The 16,761-nt window shown below is 43.6% G+C and overlaps 1 long non-coding RNA gene across 1 annotated transcript in view; it reads right to left on the reverse strand.

The window, feature by feature from the left end:
- LOC146789010 (uncharacterized) overlaps positions 1-7,787 on the reverse strand; it is a 156,129-nt gene extending 148,342 nt beyond the window's left edge. The window contains exon 1 of the long non-coding RNA XR_014969738.1: positions 7,732-7,787. This is a non-coding gene — a long non-coding RNA (uncharacterized LOC146789010). The remainder of the gene's footprint in view (positions 1-7,731) is intronic.
- Between the last annotated feature and the right edge of the window lie 8,974 nt (positions 7,788-16,761).

Genomic DNA, 16,761 nt, shown 5'->3' on the forward strand with positions numbered 1-16,761 from the left:
AAATAGCAGCCACATCGATACAAAAAAAACTTATTTTCCACATAAAATAAAATTTCGATGCTAGACTGTTAGTCAAATCTGGTAAGCTCTTTAAAAAAAAATTGCACGTAATTGTCTCAGCCAATAGGCTTTGGGAGTCATTTTACAGTTGGTTATTCTCATTTCCAAATAATATGAAAAGGATAAAACGGCCTCAAAAACGGATATGGCCATTGTATTCTTGCTTTCATTTTGTTTTAGCGACTTTAGCTTAGTGTGCATGTCCATTTTTACTATTAATATACTATGGTCGTATGAATAATAAAATTAATGAAAACAATATTTTTTTTTCAAAATGAAATGAAGAAAACTCGACCTACTCCAGCCAGCCACACCTTGAACCGCTGCAGATGACAAAGACCTGGCCAGGCACATTTCCGCAGCTTGTACTTAAAGCAACAGACCCATTACTCTCCGGATACCCCCATCTCCTAGGTTCCTACTGCTCCCGGTTCTAACCCAGCCTTCGTTTTATTATTAATCCACCGCCGTGTGTCTCTACCAGTCAGGCGAGCAGAGCGTTTCATCCATTCACTACCCTCCGTGTGAAAACATATTTTCAAAGCCTCCTCGCGAGTAAACAGGCAGTTTGGATTTGTGACGAGAATTCTCATATTTAACGTGCCTATCACCTCACAGAAAACATGCTCTAAAACCGCCACACACAATTAAAGTGATGTTAGTGAAATAATTGTAATGCTTCTGCCTCGATGGGGAAAATACGATAGTCGAAGGCACAACGGCAATTGCACGCTTATTTACGAGGTCTTTGGTAAAGCGCTGCCTGTGGTCTGGGTTGCTTCACGACACTAGAGAATACAAGGTACGGAGGCTGGAAGACCAGTGGACAGGAAGATGGGTGGGGCGACAGTGAAGTGTCACTGCACAAGCACGGCTTCAGGGGGCTGAAGAGCGCCTGGATGGTGCACATTGTGCTGCTAAGAAGGAGGTATGCCAGTAGCAAGCCCCATGTGTCTGCTGACCAATGTCTAGCCACAGTATGACATTGACATCCGGAAGTAGACAGCCTTAGCTGTTCTTCGATTACAGCTGCTACGCCTAATGGTGCCACACTGCACACATCAAAGTATGGGAAATGTCATTATTTTCGGCGCTGCAAGACTTTTCAGCTAACCAGTTCACAGTGGTCTCTACTGGACAGAGTTCGTGGCACTAGACGTTTTTGGACATCTACAGAACTGTTATAGAGGAAATCCCACATGAATGCGGTTGTGTTTTGAAATGAGGTAATGGTGTCTACTGGTGTCAGTGGCTATTTTTGTTTAGCTATCAGGTTTCCCCTCAATTTTATGGCAAGACATCCAGGCCAATATTATGCATTCTCGTTGTTGCTCCTCACGCAGTACTAACAAGGATAGAATCAAGTACACTGGATCTGTTAAAACATTATTTTTTATTCTGCTTAACATGTATAGCACAGTGCCCATACGTCCTTCTGCTGCTGCTGGTTCATGATTAATCATTCCTGGGTGGTTGATACATGTACACAGAACCCCACGCACACACCCAACACAGTACACATGTACTGGTCTACTACTGTGAATACAATAGCACAAGTGTCCAATCCCAAGCAGAACACATACCTTCGGCAGCACAACTAAGCCATAGAATTAGTTACCACTGTGCTCACAAGAGCACGGTTCAGAAATCACAAGGGACACACACAGCACCTTACTGTAAATGTTAGACTGAACAAAAGCACAAATCCAATAAAGTGCAATTAAGCCACATAGGGGCTATCACCATGCTCAAAAAGAGCACACTCCTCTCCTTGCACAAGACTCACACCTAGAAGTATATTCCACCTAGCACTAAGTACACTTCTTAAAAATAACATATACAGACATGCCATGCACTTGGGTATCATCATGTGAACAACTCTGCGTACAAGAACTCACCACACACTATCCTACATCGGAACACATTTAGACAGAACTTGTAACGTACACCCAGGCCAGACCAAAAATGCTATTCACAACTCTATGATGGAAACCTCAGAGCCGTTGAGATTTACCTCCGGACTACCAGAAGTGTAGCAGTGCTACCTCATTGGTAGATTATGTTCTATATAAATCTCAATTATGTCTCATTAAGGCAGGATAAACACACCCATGGGTGCTCGTTTGGCCACCTCATACGCACACAAAGCCTTCTTAACAGCAAGGCTAGCAGTTTTTGCAGCATCTGAATTACACTGCACCACTTCCGAAGCACTAACGCCTACTGTTATTCGAAGTGCGCCTTGAAGCCTATCGTACTGTACAATATTCTGTAGATCCTACATTTCACAATGATTCCATTCACAGTTGACGGTACGCCAAGCAACACAGATTCATTCTTCTCACTACTTCAGGCTGCAAAATCCTTTCGTACACAAACTGAACTCCACATCATCTAGGCCTAAACAAATCTGAAATACATTTTTCCATCAAGCCACAAAAGAATACACCATATATATATAAAGGCATTCACAAACCCTGTCTAAGTACTAAACAGACATCATCAGCTTTGTTGACTATTAAACTCTTTTTGCTGAATTGTGTATGTTCCTTTAAAAAAAAAAAAAATTAATTGCTGGCGACAAAAAAAAACCTTGATTATTTTTACAGAACACAGATTGGCAGCACATGACAAATAACGACTGTCCTACTGTAAGTTATGCTAATTTAATTGGTAAATTGCATAACAAAGCCGACTTGGATCTTTACAAGAGTTATGAATTGTATTCAATGTTCACCTAATAAAGGCTGCTGCAAACGCTTAATTCTACTGGTTTGCGTATTTAGAATAATTTTGCTGAAAGTTGTTTTCGGTGGGCATGCACAGCTGTGCTGCAGTGTAAATGCTGGATGAATATGTCTCCTCATTGAACGCATTTTTAAAAAATAAATGGATAAAATAAATGGATATTAAAATAATCACACAGGCACTATTGCCCAAGCGCCTAGGGACATTTCAGCTCAACTATGTGCTGAGTGAAATTTACATTCTATCATTTCTTTCTGTAACCTTTCACCCTTTCAGAACTATGATGCCAATTACTATATAACCCCGGTTGTGTAATACCCACTCTGACACACACACATCTGAAGTCACACATACACACCTCTTTGGTAGCCTTTCCCACCGAACAGTACCCTGAGGGGTTGCCAGCCGCAGAGTGCCCTGAAGGCTGCTCAGTGCCATGTTGGTGTAATGCTATCCAACGCAGCAGGCTTCAAAATATGAATTATAAATAGGGTTCCCAATTTTATGGTATTTGTTTTTTGACATTTCCATCTGTATTTATCCATATTTATTTTGTGTTTAGTGTAAAAATGAGGCTGCAGTGGACGCATTTCCATATTCATTTAATCAACAAATGTACATTCCCATTTGTTGGTTAAATACTGGCCTGAAACTCGTGTTTGCAGTAGTAAGAATCAACCAAAAGAATACCCATGTTCTGCAGTTTGCCATATTTAAAAATCAACACAGACTAGAAAATAGACGATCTGTAAAAAAATCAGTAAAAAAACGAAAAACTAGGAGCCTTATAAGTTCTCGAAGTGCCATTTGCATGCTTCCCATGTACACTAACAACACAGTTTCTTCCAGCTGCATAATTAAAAAGAAATCTTATTTTTTTTATATCTTCTAGCTAAGTCGTTTTCCCGCCAGTGTTGTGGATAGTTGAGAATTAGTAAGTATTGATGATCCAGCCCAGAAAAGTCTGGCCAAATTACAGTTTCAGGCGGTAAATATTCACCAACTCCGGATAGGCATGAACCTCACACGCTTAACGCGTTCATGGCTCAACAACTGTACTCTATTCAAAGCAGCTTCGCATACGTTCTTTTCAAAACCATGGGGAAATCACATCACCCTAGCCAGATTTTCTGCTAGCAGGTGGCTTTGAGTGATGGTGGCCAGAGCTTTTTTAAAGTGGGGGTTAAAACAAAATGTCTTTGGGTTGTACAACTTGTGGAGGCAAATCTGATATATTGTGTGCACAATATAGTCCTCACAATTGGCGATGTGAAGACGCATGCCAGGGATTCAGAGTACAAACGTGTTTTGTTCAGCGCTTTGATGGTGTTGGTAATAGATTTCCCAGCAGTCAATGAAAGTAGGGCAACTGGTAGCAAGGCCACATGATCAGACAGAATGTCCTGTACAAAGTAGAACCCAAAACACCCTTTCAGATTCTATCTTTGTCAAAGAGTGAAGTAGACATGAATGTATGCAAAGAGAAGGTAACCCCCTCTCCTCCATGCCCCCTGTCTAATATTGACTATGTCTGAGTCAGAAAGATTTGAATCTACGCAAAAATTCTATAGAAAATGCCCCCCAAAACTCTCTTTCTGATATTGTCTAAGCCCGAGACGGGCAGGTATGAATGTACACAAAGATTCTATAGCAAGTGTCCCCAAAACTCCCTTTCCGATATTGTCTATGTCAGTCAGGCAGACAGGAATGCATGCACAGATTCCCCTGTCTTCAGAACCCCAACAAATGGCTCCAGCAGAAGACAACTTGAGGGACAGGAAGAGTCTTGATTTACCATTTTGGCCTACGTGTCCCTAGCCCACTAAGTGAATCCGTAAAAACAAACAATTCTCTCTGAAGAAGATGACAACCAAGCAATGAGCTGGAAACGACCACTCACGCCTTGTAGAAATCACCAAAGATGATTCTTTGTGACTCCTCATGCCTGACCTAAGTGAGTCTATTTATTTCTTATTTTCCCATCCAGGCCAGTTAGACTCTGAGTCTCTGGCAGAAGCTGGCATTCCTGTAGAAGGTGGAACATCTGGGTAGATCAAGGAACAAATCGAAGACGGGTTATGGAACACAAAGTACCCTTTGTATAGAGTTCAATGCTATACGAATTGTAAAGATAGTGGTGATAACAATGTGCCGTACTTAAACAAGCAAACACTAGACTAAAAGAAAACGATGTACACAAAATAAATTTCAATTTAGATGGCAACAGCATCAGTTCTGGTATACATGATGCCCAGTTCTGTGGCCTCTAAAGTGCTTGGCATATTATATATAGAAATTAGATTTCCTGAGACCTACAAGTTGTATGCTGGTCTGTGGGAGAGAAATTACCATTTCCATCTGAAGCTGCCAAATTTAAAATGGTCCGCTTTCTAAGTTTTAACAAATGTATCGACGATGGATGGAGGGAGCAGAGAACAGGAAGATACGCTTACACTTCCTTAGGGGAATTGGTTGTGGCTGTAAAATTAGATCGGTCCAGACATGCAGAGGAATATGGTCAACCCAAATTCCTAAGACCCCAGTGCTTGCAGGAGAGTGATGCACAGGGATGAGCGACATTAAGTTGGTAAAGCGGACTGCAGCTATAGAGCAGACTTATAACAAGCATTTGCAATGCAATCAGTCTCGCCTTTGGAACCTTATATGTATTTAGCTATGCAGCACTAGCCTGGATGCTGAAACATCTACTGTTCTTTAACATGAAGGGAAAGTAAGCACCGAACTGCGTGACACGCCAGGTATGGAAACACATGGAGATAAATATTGCCTTTCAGCTAGAAATGGTATAGTCCAAAGCTCTGTTTTTAATATAAAATCAGGGCTTTCGGTGGTTATATCACTGAAAATACAAGATTTGAAAACAATATTATTGTCTACGGGTGCTCGTGGAAGACAATTTCTATGGACTGGAATCTAGAGAATGCAAAAGTGATTCTGGTATTTTACTGACCTCTGCTGGTCGTTTTCTATCAAGAAAGTTAAATAGAGACAGTTGCCAGAAAAATTAAAAAAATAAAATCCCTCAGCAGAAAGCAATTCTGGTATTTGCTGACCTCTACTCGTCATTTTCTATGAAGACAGTTAAATAGAAGCAGTTAAACAAAAAAAAAGTCCCTAAGCGAAAGCAGACAAGTCCCAGGGCTGATCTCCAGAGCCCACAAAGTACATACACATATAAGTATATACTAAAGTATATACAAGAGGTCTCGAATGCTCGACCTAAAAATGGACATGCCATAAAACGCAACCCCAACTAGAGGCGCAGGTTTCAGGAGGCGGTCCTCTGCAGTGGCTGACACTCATCGCTAGCTTATCAGCTTTCAATCAGAGGTATCAGGATTGTACCGCTAATGTCACCATAGTAGTGCAGCATGGGCAGACATCCCTCAGATAATAATTATTACACAGCTACCTGCTCGTCAGTGATCCAGGGTTGTGCTGTCGTCTTTTATGACTGCTCTAAATATATAGGTTTCCATTTGTATTTCATTAATTAATTGGTGTTTTACCCTGAAAGAGGCACCATTCCTGCCTGCAGTATGGCACACTCTTGGTAACTTATTAAAGGGCCCCCTCTGTTCTCCTAGCTCCATCTCTCATGCACACCTCCCTCTCACAGATTTCACAGTCTAGGAAGAACCAACATATGCATGCTGCCCAGCACACCACAACTACACGTCAGGAGAGAATGCATCACTTCACCATGATTGCCAGGTCTTTGCGTTTGAAGCTGCAGCTCACAAGTCGAAGATGCCCTCTACCGTGGCTGATTACTGATGTCTTTATTGCATTTAAGGTTCTTAGAGCAAATTATTTGACATCTGTATGACTTTGAAATAAAACGAAGAGACCTGGAGGGAAAAAACCTGTAATCAGGAGTCTGCCTCAACTGTATGTCTAATTTCAACTAAAGCAACTAATGTGGAGCAGCTTATTGGTAAAGGTGACTGTCTGATGGACGCACGTCTGGCACGTACACTGTTTGATGGAGGTGGGACTACAGGCACACCAATGTCTGGTGAAGCCTTCTTTGTTGCCACAGTAACTTCCACATGGGGCACAAATGGCAGTAAAACTTGGCACAGTGGTGGGACCTGTTTCTTGGCACACTGATTGCCAGATGGATGCAAGGCTACTGGCAATGTAGCTGCTTAAAGGTGGTCTGAAAACTGGCTTCCTAACCGCGTCATCAGGCATGATTTGTGTCACCACAACAGGCCTATGAAAGCCTCATTGGTACAGTGACTGCATGATAGAAGCATGACTGCTGGTAAAGCAGCTGAAAAACACACCCCTGGCACCAGCAGTGTCTGCAGTGCGGTGTGGTTCCACAGAGGAACGGCTGATCAATGATGGTGGAGGGCTCCTTACACGCCTTCAGTGGCGGCAATGCAGTGTCCTTTTCATCCACCTTTATTCAACGAAAAAGCTATGGAGGAAACTTGTTATGTAACAGAAATAAACATGGAAAATAGAAAAAAAATAAAAATGTCACCGGAGAAAATAGAGAAGGGAGTGCAGAAAATACAGAAGCAACTGCCCCAAAAATATTTCATAAGACTGGAAGTGGTAGTTCTAAACAATCAACTTAGAAACCTCTGTATCATCTCACCTTTGATCACATTATTCCCCCATCGTGGCATTACAAACCAGGCCAGACACCTGCACATCTAATTTGATTTTTTTTAATGGCTAAATTTGCGAGTACGCTCACAATTTAAAACCATTACTATATTTGTTTTTAAGCACAACCTGACAGAATGGAAAGTGCTATTTAAGCAGCAGCCGTGCAGCCTTTGCCTGCCTTGACTACACCTTAACAACGGTTTGGAATATATATATAGTTCACATCACTCTACATAGTGCACAGAAAAACAATCAAGTGCTAATATATGTACTTACATGTGGCAGCCATCTTGAAGGCAGCTTCCATTAAAGGAGGATAGACCACAAGCCTGAAAGAAAACGAAATAGGATTTATTATACAAAAGAGAAAAAAATATATCAAGTGACATATAAAATCGGTACACTTGTCTATACGTCTTATGGCAGTATTGTTTTGGGACAGCAGACAGATTTTTTTTAAAGATAGCAAATCTAGATTTTTATTTTTATCTTGTGACTATTAAAAGAAACATTGCGTGCTTGGACAAAGATTTTTCACCCCTAAATAAATAAATGTTCTCTATCATGTATTTGGCATACACAAGGAAAAAGAGAAAAAAAAGGAAACTCTTATTCTTTGCAATGATTTCTATTTTACAAAGGTTAGCAAACAGGGCCTTTATTGCGATGGGTTTTGGTATTGCAATCTGAAGTGGAAAGCAGAATATATCTAAATAAACTGCATTCCCTTTGTTTTTCTTTGTTTGGATATTGCTTATAGCAGCTCTGATGTCCACAGGATAACAGCAGACTGATTATAATAGAAAAATTGAATTGAAAACCCGTGATAGTGGCTTCGAGTTAGATCACCTCCAAAACTCCGAAAATATGTAAAGGAACTGAACTCCTGTATGGTTCAAGCCATTTTTTTTTTCTTACAGCTGGAGGAGTGTCCTGTGCTGCAACCAGACGTTTCAGGTCTCTTCCCCTTTCCTTTCACCCCCTACACCTTTTTCGACCAACAGTGTTTGAATATTTAGATTTAAATGTTTTTGTTCATAGCTCCCATCTTCCTCCTTCTGTAGCCCGTGCATTGTGCTTCTCTCTAGCCCACCCCCTTCTATGCTGCCTCTTGTATTCCCCTTTTCGCTCTCAGTTTTCCTTCCTAGCCTCCTTGTTCCCGGTGCACCCTCCTCCACCGATGGTGGTCTCTGCATTTCTGCAAGCCCCCAACGTTTTGTCTTGGGTTCCTCTATCTATCCTTGCTGCATTCCGTAGAGCTGTGCAGCTAAGATTGGCCACAAGCAGTAGAAAATGTATTTCTGATACTATTTCAAGGCGTGGCATGGGTGCACAGTAGCAAATGTTACTCATGATATTCTTACAAGAGCAACACACCAAAACATTTCTTGGGATTCTAATAATATAAACCTAGATGAGCCCATCTTATGATCCCAAATAAATCTTTTGAAGAGAAAGTGTCTAATTGATCAAAACATGATCCTGAGCGTCAATGCTACCTTGATTTTCAAGACTTGTATAGTCGAGCTTATGCTTGCGTTCACCAGCCACTGTCACAAAGCACAGGCTTTACCTGGCAATAAAACCTGCTACTGCTTATAAGTCATTACTGTGCTTAGGGTTAGTCCCACTTTTCAAGGAAAAGATTAACAAGGCCATATACTTTCATTAGCTACTCAGGCCACTAATAGAAGACACAGTGTGAGCTTGGAGCAACAAAATGCCTTTCCCAGATAGACGTGCACTGGATCCATCCTTGATTAGAATACTCTGCGTGGGCGTACGGGAAGCTGCAGAGTGGCACGCAGATCTCTAATGTGAGAATGTTCCAGAAGAGCACCTCCCCATATTCCGCCATTCGATGCGCACGCAGCCTCATGCGCGTATCTGAGAACATTCCAGAGCACAGCTAAAATGCTGCCTGCTATGAATAACCAATTGGGCTCTGGTCAATAAATCAGACAATCATACTTAATATACTAATCCCTTTTTGTCATCTCAGGCAAATGAGAATGTCATACCCTCCTGTAATAGGGCATTGGAAGATTCAAGCCGAAACCTATATCCACCTGTAGCCCTTTAACCTTTCTTATTCGGTGGGCGGGGACAGTTCAGGTGCCACTGAATACACATAAACCCTATTAGCAAATTGTTTCTGGAACTCTTCCAGCAGTATCTATGGACGGTAACAACGATTTTCAATGGAATTTGGCTTTCTTACCCTTCATACCACCTCCGCTTTGGGCCACAGTTTGTTAGCAGTAAGCTAAACCCTTATCATTATTTCTGTTTAGTTAAGAATCACTATGACAACAGAACATACGTTTGTAACTTCCAAAGGGAGGAACTCTGATTTTTTTTCCTCTTGTTCATCGACAGCGTGTACATCAGGCCTGCTGATTTTCCGAATTGCCTCTGGGAACCAATTCCTTATTTAGAAAGAAATGGTAATTTAGACTTATTCTAGAAGTTTCTACTAACAAAGGCTTATTCTCTAGTAAAATAAAGAAATGTGGCTGTTCTGTAACATTCTCATCAGCTTCATAGCACACCCGCTTGAGGTATACCTAAGAAGACTGCAGCAGACATAGCACAACCGTTTGAGGTATACCTAACAAGACTGCAGCAGACATAGCACAACCGCTTGAGGTATACCTAAGAAGCCTGCAGCAGACATAGCACAACCGCTTGAGGTATACCTAACAAGCCTGCAGCAGACATAGCACAACCGCTTGAGGTATACCTAACAAGCCTGCAGCAGACATAGCACAACCGCTTGAGGTATACCTAACAAGACTGCAGCAGACATAGCACAACCGCTTGAGGTATACCTAACAAGCCTGCAGCAGACATAGCACAACCGCTTGAGGTATACCTAACAAGCCTGCAGCAGACATAGCACAACCGCTTGAGGTATACCTAACAAGACTGCAGCAGACATAGCACAACCGCTTGAGGTATACCTAACAAGCCTGCAGCAGACATAGTACAACTGCTTGAGGTATACCTAACAAGACTGCAGCAGACATAGCACAACCGCTTGAGGTATACCTAACAAGCCTGCAGCAGACTTCTGCCTCCGTGCAGCACTTTATATCTCAAATGTTTGTGTGACGATGAATTGTGTCAGTAAGAATGTCCAACTGTATACACAGTTGCTAGGATCATACATAGAACCCTCCAAATGTGCCAAAATGGCTTTCTGTTGATATGAGGACAATGGAAAAGGTACATTTGATTAGCGAGGATCCTTGTTATATGGACACAGGCCCCTTACACTATTTTGTTGAAAACTTTCACTACAAAAACTAATGGAAGTTGTAAAATCTCTTCATAAAGCGCTGTGCGTGTGGTGTCTTAATGATCACGGGTTCTAGCTCTTTTCTACAGCCTGTCATACCAGATTTTTTTCTCCACTCTTACTAACATGGTCATTAAAGTAGCTGTAAGAAGCACCAAACGAAGATTATCTTGGTGATTTTTTTGACGCTTACAAAATTGTAGAGTTACGCAGTCTTGCAAACAAACCTGCTAATGTGCAGACATACGCGCGAACACATTCCTGGGATAATTACATTTATATGCTCTTGTTTACACTGGGCTTCAAAGAAATCTTCATTATCTAACCTAAAGATCGTTGGAAAATGGCACCGAGGAAATGTCTGTATTTAAAAAAATACACCTTTTCAGGAAAATGTCTTTGATAAGCGCAACAGATGTGAGAGGCAATATTTGACTAGAATTCGCCCATACTCTGTTCTCAGCCGTTGAGTCTGTTGTAGGTGATATCTTTTACAGGAGCTGCAAAAACACATTGAATGGCTGCACCCCAGCGATGCTGACTAACATCTACACACATGCACACCCTACAAGAAGTGTTCACTTAGAGGGCCTTTTGTGATCCTGGGGTAAATACTGCTCCCAAGTCGCTGCTCATTCAATACAGTCTCTTTTTCACAAACGTAGGCCATTTTTTCGCATCAGTCACAAAATCCTACTGAGGGCTAAATGCGAACTCAACCCACCCTAATTGTGTTTTATCATTCTCCATTCGGTTTTCTGTTTAAAGAGAAAAAATGTGGTTTTCGACCGAGAGTATCTGTTAATAAGATTATACATTTACCACCAAACATATCAACTTTACTTGCTCTAAAGTGGAATGCCTTCTTGAGCAACAGAAACACATACTCTTATGCCATAAATAAATACAGCCTATTTATTTTATTGCTCCTTGAGGGGCGGCATGCCCACCCCCTCCCACGTCAGGCTTTGACAGGATTCTAATATTGAACCCGGTACACATCGTTCATGGCGTAATGTCCAAAAATGACAATTTTGTTGAGTGAATTTTATCTGCCCACACCTGGAACAATCATATAAATCATTATTGAGCATTATTTTTTTATCAAAGTGAAAATAATTTGGTTATTATGACAACCTCGAAATAAATTGGACCACCAAATGATGGACTATCACACTGAGCTATTCACAATCACAAACACATACGCAGAGATGAAAATAAACATAGCTTCCCCAGTAAATTCAGATATTGTGACCATGTGTTGTAATCCGCTTTAAACATGCTTATACAAAAGAAGTGTCAATCTACTGCGTACTTCACACTATTTCCCTGTTCAGTGAGGCGGGGGTGCATGACTAGGCTACCAGTGCATTCTCCTCTATCCACGATCCGTGAAATACATGGGATATTTGAATGACACCTATACCACACATGTATGTACGTGGCATACGATGCCATGAAGTCGCCACACCTTCTCCACAGAAGGGCCCTGACGGTGTAACCTTGGCTGCATCCTCTAGCTAAGGGATGGCCAGCTTCTGCTCCTTCGTGCAGTGCCAGACTGTTCCTGCTGGAATCAGCGTCCATCTCCACGGCTGGGGTTGAAGCACCTGTGCCCTTTCAATGGTGCAGTGTTTGAGGTTGTGTCAACACCACTTCCAAATTAGCACAATATGCACCGCAGAAATAACAAATGTGTGCTTCTACATTTATCTAGGTGGGTCGGGCCCCTTGTGTATATTTACTTACACAAACATACTATGATTTCGATGTCTTAAGCTATGAAAGCAAGCATAAGATTACACTTGTGCATTATCTTCATTTCTATGAACGCCGGGAGTAGAGAGCAGGCGCTCAATTATTCGCTGGCCATGCCTTTCACAGCTCAAATGGAGCACACACCCAACTCATTGGGCTGGAGGCAATTTAGTGTGAGAGGGCTGCTTTACAAGCGCTATGGGGGGGATTTGTACCAAGCAGTACAGGAGACATGCCCTCTGGCAGCAGCTCCCTGCCTTCTGCCTGCATCCAGGCCCGCTGAGCTCTTAGCCCAGGCAGGATCGCCACGTGAGCGAGCCTTGCCGCATGTCTAGTGGTGGCAACGCCCAACACGCCCATCCCCATGTCTGCAGAGGGGCCGTGCCATTCCAACACAGCATTTCTAACTGCTGTCAGAAAAAGGCTAGAGCGGCTTGTCAGAAAATAATGCACAGAGGGTGCTCAGTAGGCAGCATCCAGATGTGGGGGGAAGGAAGTGCTGCACAATGCCAACAATAGTTCATACCCATCAGCTTTGTCTTTCAAGGTCTTAATCCAATCATGCAAAGAACTTCACCATCAGTTGCCAACTGTCCCTTACTCGCTGCCACCAAGGGGCCAAATTTGATGTAAATCTCAATATTCGCCACCTGAGATGTTCATTATAAGGATTGTCCCTCATCAGTCATCATAAGCAGGGTTACTCACCACTGACCACCAAATAGCTTCATTATAGAAGATGCGTTCTCTCCAGTGACCAACACACAGCCCCTTTAGACGGAGTGGCCATAGCAGCGACCAAGACACAGCTTCTTTAGAAGAGGTGGTCCTCAGCAGTAATCGACACAGAACCTCCTTAGAAGCAATGGCCCTCACTATCAACTACAAGTTATCCACCACTGATCTAGCAAAGCTTCAGCAGAAGAGGTGACACTCCCTTGTAAATAAAATGTGACTGCCTCAAAAATTCATTTTTAAAGGCTGCCATCTCCTCTGATGCCCATTGAGGTTTGTTACATAAAAAGATGCCCCTCACCACTGTTCACCACAGATCTTAGTCGAAGATGTGGCCCTTAACAGTCACAAGTTGTTGCTCACCACTAACGGCCTCAGATTATTTGTTATGAGGTGGCTCTCTGCACCAGGTCTTCATTAGGAGACGCCTGTGACCTCTACATCTCTTTTCATCAACATCTTCACTATGAGGGCTGTCCCTCAGCTCTTGCTAGTGTGTCACTGTGCACCTCCAAGAGGTTTTTATGGGTGGTCTCCCACACTACTGGAGCTTCATTGTGTGAGAAGTTCCCTTCTACCAGATCTCTAGTGTAAGAGGTCCCCAGCCACCAGACCTTCGTTGTGAGAGGTGTCCTTCACCGTGATGTCGCCATTGTGAGAAGTGCCACTCTGATAAGGCTTTATTGTGGAACATGTGCCTCACCAGTCTTATATTTTGAGGTGACATATGACAAAATAGCTCAATGAATAGACTCCTTCCTCGTTGGAATACTACTGCCTTTAATTTACACTCATTTGTTTCATGCACTTTTTTCAGCCAATGCACTCTAATGCTATGAGGTTTCAGGAATAAATATGGAGGATGAAAAACCTTCAACAAGAAAATGGAGATGCGCCACAACAGCCTATTATACATGAGAGTGCCTCAGAAGTAAAGGATGCTACCAACGAAAAGCGTGAACCAGGCATTTCAGACCGTCTAAGTGCATTTAATCCAAACATATGAATTGTTTGTATAGTAAGATTAACACCAGATTGGCAATAATGATATAAAAAAATATATATGTCGGAGCATGGCTACTTTCATACAGACACATTATGCTACTTTTTATTAACCATGTGGATAATTACAAAATCTAAAAACTACAAATGCAATTTTTCAAGACTGTCCTAATTTATAATTTCTTGTTCCTTCGCACTTTATTCTGATGATGTTAATCCCGGATATTTAAAATGGTTTCCAGCTCTACTAGATATTATTCGATATCTTTCTTTTTAAGGGAAGTACGCATTCCTTAATAGAAAATCACACTCGGACTCACTATGCACTACAAAAAGCACATTCATGCCATTAAAATACATCTCTACCTTCTTATGCGATTGGTAGGGAATATGACGGGGAACTCATACACTTTCGGAAACAAGAAATATTCTAAAAGTAGAGGATGAACCAGTGAAAAGTGTCTACAATGGCGTGTACAAAAATAGTCGTTACCAAGCCAGGAGAAGAGATTCTGCCAAGGAGAAAAGGGCTCGAAAGCATCTCCTGCATGCCGGGTGCTACCTCGAAGAACTAGGCCAATCTCTGACATGTCTATGAAGGTGCAGTATCAAAGACTGACTAACAAACTTTACTTGTCCGTTGTTGTGGGGTTGGAGGCGCCTAATTCATTCATAGATTACAAAAATGCTTGAAAGATTTTTATTTCCCCTTGTAGCGAGGAGTTGGGTGGTCAATGTAATTATTTCCTGCACTAAACTGATGCACCACATGCAACCCTGGATATTACTAGGGACTTTACCATGTTAACACAACATAGCCCTTTGTATTGCTCTTGTGTTTCTGATGGCGTGTGGGGCCTTGGATGATGCTGTAACACATGTTTTACTTGCAAGATTAGAAAAGTAGTCAATGTACACCTTCTGGTTCTTCTAGGGTGGAGAAGGTGCGCATCCTTAAAATGTATCTCGCATGGTTGTCATCTATAGGGCAGCAGACTCGCATCGGTGCACATTTCATGTTGTGGGGGAAGAGATCAGAGGCATTCTTGGGTTGTGGGGTGGGTTGTGAAGGAACAGCTGTCTTGCATTTCCTATATGTGCGTGTGGGTGGGCTGAGGCTGCAACACATCTCAGGCATGTTCCTACTGACGGACAACGAACGCCACACGTTTCTTGGTCTTTCGTTGCTTTGTAGTGGGGGGGGGGGGTGTAGTACAGAGCACTGTTTCTTAATATTCTTATAAAAATGCAACTTGCATTTACTTTTTGTCTTTAACAAGTGTTTCAGCATCTATCCCCCCACGCATGAAACCTTTCCTGTCGAGTGATGGGAGGTTTAAGCCTGCTGGCGTTATTTTAGGATTATAATGCCCTCCCCCTTTTCCCACACACATTGTATTACCATACTCGGAGTTAGAACAAGGTAGTTTGGAAAGAGCTCAGTGTGCCCCCTGGCACTCACCACTAGGTACAGGCAGCAGAAACCACGATAATGTGGAATGATGGCCAGACTCACCTGTCAGAAGGGCTGGTGGGGCAGCAGGGCAGTCCTCCCTGGCACCAGCAGGGCGCGGTGATGGCAGCAGTAAGAGTTCACGTGGAGATCAGCAGCGGTAGGAGCGTGGGGGGCAGCACCAGGGGGCAATCGGTGTGCCCAGAGGGCACGCCGGGTCAGAGAATGCCTGAGCACTCAGGGCACCTTGGAGTGAGAGCTCGGAGCAGCATGCACTGTACTGGGAGCAGGGTGGGTCTCTTGCACCAAGAGGCGCACCTTCTTGTGGACACCTCAGCAGCAAGCGACCTGCCCTGCAGCGCCCGCTGCTCAGCAGGGGCCACACTGTAGAGCGCAACGGCACGGCCCCGCAGCGGCATGCACTGGCAGCTCTGCTGCATAAAAAGCCACACCCTGCAGTGTATCGAGAGATCAGCAGCACGGGTGCAGCTGGGGGCCAGCACAGCGTGCACAGTACCAGGGGATCCGCCCTGCAGCGCACTGCCAGCTCGGCAGCAGGGCATGCACGCAGCACTGAGGCCGAGGGAGGCAGCGGGGCACGCACAGCACTGGAAGCTTCACTGACAGCCCAGCGTCAGAGGATGCCCCATTGTACTGCGGCCGCAGCATCACAACAGGACCCACCCCGCAGTGAGCAGGCACTGCCACCACTGCCCACACAGCAGCACATCCCACGCCCTGCACTGACAGCTCTGCAGCCCAGGGCAGGGGGGATTTGTAGTACCGCGGACGGCACCATTCTGCAAATGCAGGGAGGAGGGGCCACGCTCTCGCCGCCCCTCTGCCAATAAACCCTCGTGGTCTCTCCCGCCCCCTCCCGCGAGGTCGGGCTTGGAACCCTCTGCATCTCTTCGCTGTGTCATGGTGCTGGTCGGTGGAACGTAGCCCGGCGGGCACGTGCGCTTCCCTCCTCCTCCAGACCCGCACCGGGGACAGCCCGGCTGTACCAAACCCTTGTGGAGGGGGGTTGTGCTCCCCTGTGTAAGCTCGTGTCTGT

Source organism: Triturus cristatus, chromosome 10 (genome assembly GCF_964204655.1).
Source record: "Triturus cristatus chromosome 10, aTriCri1.1, whole genome shotgun sequence".
Taxonomy (NCBI): Eukaryota; Metazoa; Chordata; class Amphibia; order Caudata; family Salamandridae; genus Triturus; species Triturus cristatus.